This window comes from Podarcis raffonei, chromosome 16 (genome assembly GCF_027172205.1).
Source record: "Podarcis raffonei isolate rPodRaf1 chromosome 16, rPodRaf1.pri, whole genome shotgun sequence".
NCBI classification, from domain to species: domain Eukaryota; kingdom Metazoa; phylum Chordata; class Lepidosauria; order Squamata; family Lacertidae; genus Podarcis; species Podarcis raffonei.
The window spans coordinates 2,360,314-2,366,495 of NC_070617.1; positions in this window are offsets into that span (position 1 = coordinate 2,360,314).

Consider the following 6,182-nt stretch of genomic DNA (forward strand, 5'->3'; position numbering starts at 1 on the left):
TTTCTCTTTCAATCTCTCTCGCTGAATCGCCTAATCTCAGCCTGGCAAGGTGTCCTACTTTGAAGGCTCACCGCCGGTTGGTCTCTCTGGGCGAATGGGGCATTGCCCCAACAACCTCTGCCTGCCTTCTGACTTCTGACCAGCCCCGAGGATGGGGCTGGCTATCAGTTTCCTCCTCCTCCGTCTCAGCGTTGACCCCTTCTAGGACTGAACAGGGAGGAGGGTGAGAACAAAACGAGAATCTGTCTGCCCTCGGCACTCTGGCGCCACCTACTGCTGGGCTCCCTTCCTTCCAGCCTACCAGCATCCATGGTCTGGGATTGTGTCAAAACTATAAACCGATGGACCTCCAGATCTTTCTTCAACTTTCCCACAGTGAGAAAGTAGAAATAGACCAGAGACAAGGAGCCAGAGAGGGAGGGAAGGTCGAGAAGGAATCCAAGAAATCAGGGGACACACACCAAAGATAACTGAGGATGAATGAATGAATTTTATCATTTCGGTCCTAGACCAGTTCCAGCCCACATACAATATCAAGGAAGTCATAAAACATGATAGGGATACATTTGAATTTGCAATTAGGTATAACAGGGACAATACAGATATAGCAACAGTTTAAAAATATATAAATTTAAACGTAGACCGAGGATACAGGAACACAGTGGAACTCAGATTATATTGCTCAAGAAAGGGGCAGAACACAGAGGGTATTTCTACTCCCAGACTATGAAATCTCCAGAGTGGCTAAATCAGGAATGTCCAAAGTCCGTTTCGGGGGCCTAATCCGGCCCACCGGTCAATTTAATCCAGCCCTGGCGGCAATTTATTTCCTGCGGTAAAACCCTAAAAAAACCCTCAGCAACTTCAAACTTTGGTTGGCCCTTTGGCTGGCCCTCACGGCCCTCCACTTCATCAAATCTGGCCCCCTTTGAAAAAAGTTTGGACACCACTGCAGAAGGGAATAAGGGCAGATTTTGTTCACAACATGGAGAAGGAGGTTCAGTGGGAAGAGTCCTGGCAAAGGTCCCAGGTTCAGTCCAGGCGTGGCTTGGAAGGCTGCCGCCTGAAATCTTGGAAAGCATAGACCATGGGCAGGTAACCTAAGGCCCGGGGGCCAGATGCGGCCCAATCGCCTTCTCAGTCCGGCCCGTGGATGGTCTGGGAATCAGCGTGTTTTTACATGAGTAGAATGTGTGCTTTTATTTAAAATGCATCACTGAGTTATTTGTGGGGCACAGGAATTCATTCATTTTGAGAAGCAGGACTAAGTTGCAGAGATACGCTCCAGAGATCCAGACGGTGGGGAACCCCAAGAAATTAATAAACACAATTTGGACTATAATTTTATTTATTTCATTTTATTAGTTTTTTATTTTTTAATTGAAGTATTATGATTGGATATTTAATTGGATGTTTTTTGTTGGAAAACCATTAAAAATGATTTTTAATAAAGGAATTCGTATATCACCCCCCAAAATAAAATATAGTCCGGCCCCCCACAAGGTCTGAGGGACAGTGGACCAGCCCCCTGCTGAAAAAGTTTGCTGACCCCTGGACTAGACAATCCTGAGCGAGATAGACCAATAGCCTGACTCGCTACAAGGCAGCGTCCCATCTTCCTATTTAAATTAGCCAGAACCATGAGGGTTCACCCTGGGGGAGCTGCTGCCAGTCCGTGGGACAATACTGAGCTTGATGGACACCCACCCCCCTTGCCTGACTCAGGGTAAAGCACTTCCTGCGTCATCCGATCTAGGGAAGATCCGGTCGAACAAGCTGGGGCGGTTCCGCCAGTGTTCAGTAGGTGGGCTACTCAAGATGGCTCTCCCATTTTATTCTGCTTTTTCAGACAGGAATGGGATTAACAGGTGAGGCGTGGAAAGCTCCGCAGCCTAAGCACAGCAGCAAAGCCGCAAAGGAAACATCGGCAGCAGCTGCGCTACGCCCTTCGGGAGAACAATGGGGCTCACATTTGGGAGGGGAAAAAACACCACCGATCGCATTCTTCCCAAAGCAATTTTGAGCCATAAATCAACACTCAAGAATGCAAGGCGGCAGATATCAAGTTTGAAAGGCACTCCTCAACATTTCGGGGAGGAAAGGGATACTGAGAGCTACCAGCAACATGGCTCGGCTCTGCTTCCACAGTCAGAGGCAGAAATGCTTCTATTTTTATATATTTTCTGTTTTGCAATTTAAAGTACTCATTTTTACATCCTTAAAATACCAAATGACTTCCCTTCTTCTCTTTCCATGGTTCATTTTACATATCCCTGCATATTTTACAGAAACGACACCATTCAGTATTCCATTATTGCATCCCTCAAAACTTGTTTACACTGCTGAATTTATCTCAATGCTGCCAGCATTTCCAGCTATACACAGTTATTTCCTATATATTCAATAAACGTCTTCTAATCTTCACTAAACGTATGTTCTTCTTGTTCTGTTGTTCTAGATGTTAAATCTGCAAGCTGCGCATATTCCGTCAGCTTCAGTTGCCGTTCTTCTTTAGCTGGGACCTTGCTTGTTTTCCATCTGGGGGCTAGCAAAACACGGGCCACAGTAGCAGCATACATAAATAACCTTTTTTGACACCTGGGGATTTCAGTCTGAATTATCCCCAACAGAAAGGACTCTGGGTTTTTTGGAAAGGTACAGTCATACCTCATGTTATGTTTGCTTCAGGTTGAGCGTTTTCAGGTTGTGTTCCGCGGCACCCAGAAGTACCAGAAAGGGTTACTTCTGGGTTTCGCCACATGCGCAGACATGCAAAATGACATCATGCGCATGTGCAGAAGCGGCGAATCGCGATCCGCACATGCGCAAACGCGGGTTGCATTCTGCTCATGTTGCGAACAGGCCTCCGGAACGGATCCCGTTCGCAACCAGAGGTACCACTGTACTTTTAAGAATTTTTTTCAATTCGTTACAGATCATTTCCCAATACTCTTTTACCCTTTTACAAGTCCACCACATAGGAAAGAACGTTCCGTCAACCTAGGCAGCAATGCTTATAAATAGCAGCTACTGGGAATCACAGGACGAGAGAGGATTCTCGCGCCCGGATCCTGCTTCCAGGTTTCCCATGGAGGAATCTGGTTGGCCACTGTGGGAAAAGGATGCTGGACTAGATCAGCCACTGGCCTGATACAGCACACTCTTCTTAAGTTCTTACATTTGGACCTAGGGGCACAACTGCATACCTGCCAAGCGTCCTGGGGAAAAACGGAACATACCATTTTTTAGCATGAGATCACAACACCCATTTTTTGTGCTGTGCTATCGTATGTAAACACAAACACACACCAATTTTGGGGCACCACGCAAGATCACATCCCAAAAAAGCTCTTTTCCGGGGCGCGATCATGGCATGGGTCACTTGACTTGCGTCCCAGAAGGTGGGCATCCAGGTTTTTTACCTGAAGGGACTGGACGGTACGCAGCTGTTGTGGGCACTCTGAAACCGCCCATTTCACAGAAGGAAATACCTGAGGATAGGGCTCTCAAAAAACAAGCAACAGCCCCAAAAGCAAATACAGTCATACCTCGGGTTACAGACATTTCAGGTTGCACGTTTTCGGGTTACAGACGCACCGAAACCCGGGCGTACCAGAACAGGTTACTTCTGGGTTTCAGCGTTCACACATGCACAGAAGCACTAAATCGTGCTTTGCGCATGCGCAGAAGCACCAAATTGCAACCCACGGGTGCACAAAAAAAATTTGAGTTGCGGACGCTGCAGGTTGCGAACGTGCCTCCCACATGGATCACATTCACAACCACTGTATATACTAAATAAAGAGGGGGGAACGTAACACACACACAAACATGAGAGCAGGTCCACACACAAAAATCCTCTTAAAAAATAAAAAATCCAGGACAGGAGGCTTTGGCAGGCACTCAAAGAGGTGTCCGAGGCCCCTGTGGGGAGGCAAACTTAACGATTTCAAGCATTTCACCCCAATATGGCCAATTCACAGCATAAATTTAAAGTGAAATGATATAACTTCAAACAATCAAAGATTGTTCCCCCCCCCAAAGAATCCTGGGAGCTGTAGTCTGTTAAGGGTGCTGAGAATTGATAGGAAACCCACCCCCCCATTCCCCTCACAGAACTACAATTCCCATAAATGTTTAACAGTCAATCTCTCTTCCCAGGGAACTCTGGGAATTGTAGGTTCCTATGGGGTCTCCTAAGAGCACTCAGCACCCTGAAGAAACCACAGCTCCCATAATTCTTTGCGGGAAGCCCTGGCTGTTTAAAGTGGGGTGACACCGCTTCAGTTGTATGGCGATGTGCTTGTGGCCTGAATTTAGGGGGGGTGGAGGCTAGATTTAAGATATCTCAAGTCATTGCATCCCATCCCATAATACTCAGCTAGGTCATATTCAACACACACCTAGGCCCACAGTCCCGTTGTAGTGAGCAGGACTTTACCGTGACGCAGACAGAAATTCAACAGGTAGGTGTCCAAACAGTAAGGCACCAGTTTAGCTTCCCCGAGCAAAGGCACAGAGTACAAAAGACAAAAAGTCCTTTCCCAAGTTTATTAAACAAGCCACTCAAAAAGTTGCACGCTTCTTAAAAGGTTACAAACAAAAAATTAAAACATTGTAAAATATAACTAGCTAAAACCATATTCACACAGCAACAATAGAGTAGTCAAGAGTCCATTCACTGGTCAAACGCCTGGAAGTACCAGGGCAAGATGTTCTGTTGCCCTTCGCATCTGAATTCCCAAATCCTTTATCCTTGAAAACCCACCTGGAGGACAGGTTAGGGACCAGTCATTTCTTTGGGTTAATTACTAATTTACCAATGGCTGTAGGATGATACTATATCTCCTGACTGTCTGGAGACCAGCACAGCTGAACTTTGTTTAGACTCAGAGACCATAAGATCAAAAGGCTCTTCCTTCGTTCCCAGGCCTCTCTTACAAGTAAGGTAAAGGGTAAAGGGACCCCTGACCATTAGGTCAGTAGTGTCCGACTCTGGGGTTGCTTTATTGGCCGAGGGAGCCGGCGTACAGCTTCCGGGTCACGTGGCCAGCAGGACTAAGCTGCTTCTGGCGAACCAGAGCAGTGCACGGAAATGCCATTTACCTTCCCGCCGGAGTGGTACCTATTTATCTACTTGCACTTTGATGGGCTTTTGAACTGCTAGGTTGGCAGGAGCAGGGACCGAGCAACGGGAGCTCACCCCGTCACGGGGATTCAAACCACCGACCTTCTGATTGGCAAGTCCTAGGCTCTGTGGTTTAACCCACATCGCCTACCACCTCCCTCTTAGAAGGTTACAAACAAAAAATAAAAACATTGCAAAATATAACTAGCTAAAACCATACTTAATTGGTTAATTACCAATTTACCAATGGCTGCATGACTATATCTCCTGATTGTCAGGAGACCAGCACAGCTGAACTTTGTTTAGACTCAGAGACCTTAAGATCAAAAGGCTCTTCCTTGTTCCCAGGCATCAGGCTCCTAAATTGTAAATTACTTGATAGCCTCCTGTGACTTTTTGCAACCCAATCCACACTCAGGCCCCCAGCTGTGCCAGGGTCTGCAAATCAGATAACATCTCATCCTGCCTAGAGCCAAGACATAACTGACTCATCCTTCTATAGTTTTACATTTAAAGAGACCAAACACCCATTCCCCCAGAAGGCCACAATTTTATCTCTCCCATAATGCCTCACTCCTGCGTGAACCAGCGTTTGGCATACCAACTTCGCCCCACCCCTCCATTGAGGAAGACCCTCCCCACCACTGCAAAAACAAGAAGAAGGGGGAAAACCCAACCACGTTTGAGTGGAGGCGTTTGCAACATGGGGAGGACAGCCAAGAACAACATGCAAGCCTTGTGCTGACACTCTGCCAGTGGAATTTTAAGAGCACAGGGGAGGGGAAAGTTGAGGGGGGCAGAGGGAGATGGCCAGGGTTATCTATCGTGATGGAAAAAGAAACATCAGTGCAGCAGGGTGGGCCGACAGCTCAGTGGGTGGGGTCCTTGCTGTGCACCCAGATGATCCTGGGTGGAGCCACCCTTTCCCTTTTCACATACTTTGTCACATTTTCTCTCTTTTGTAAATATATATTTTTTATCAAATTTTCTGTTTTACAGTTTAAAACACTCCCATCACCTCCTGGCAAATAGAAGGGGAAGAAATGGAGGCAGT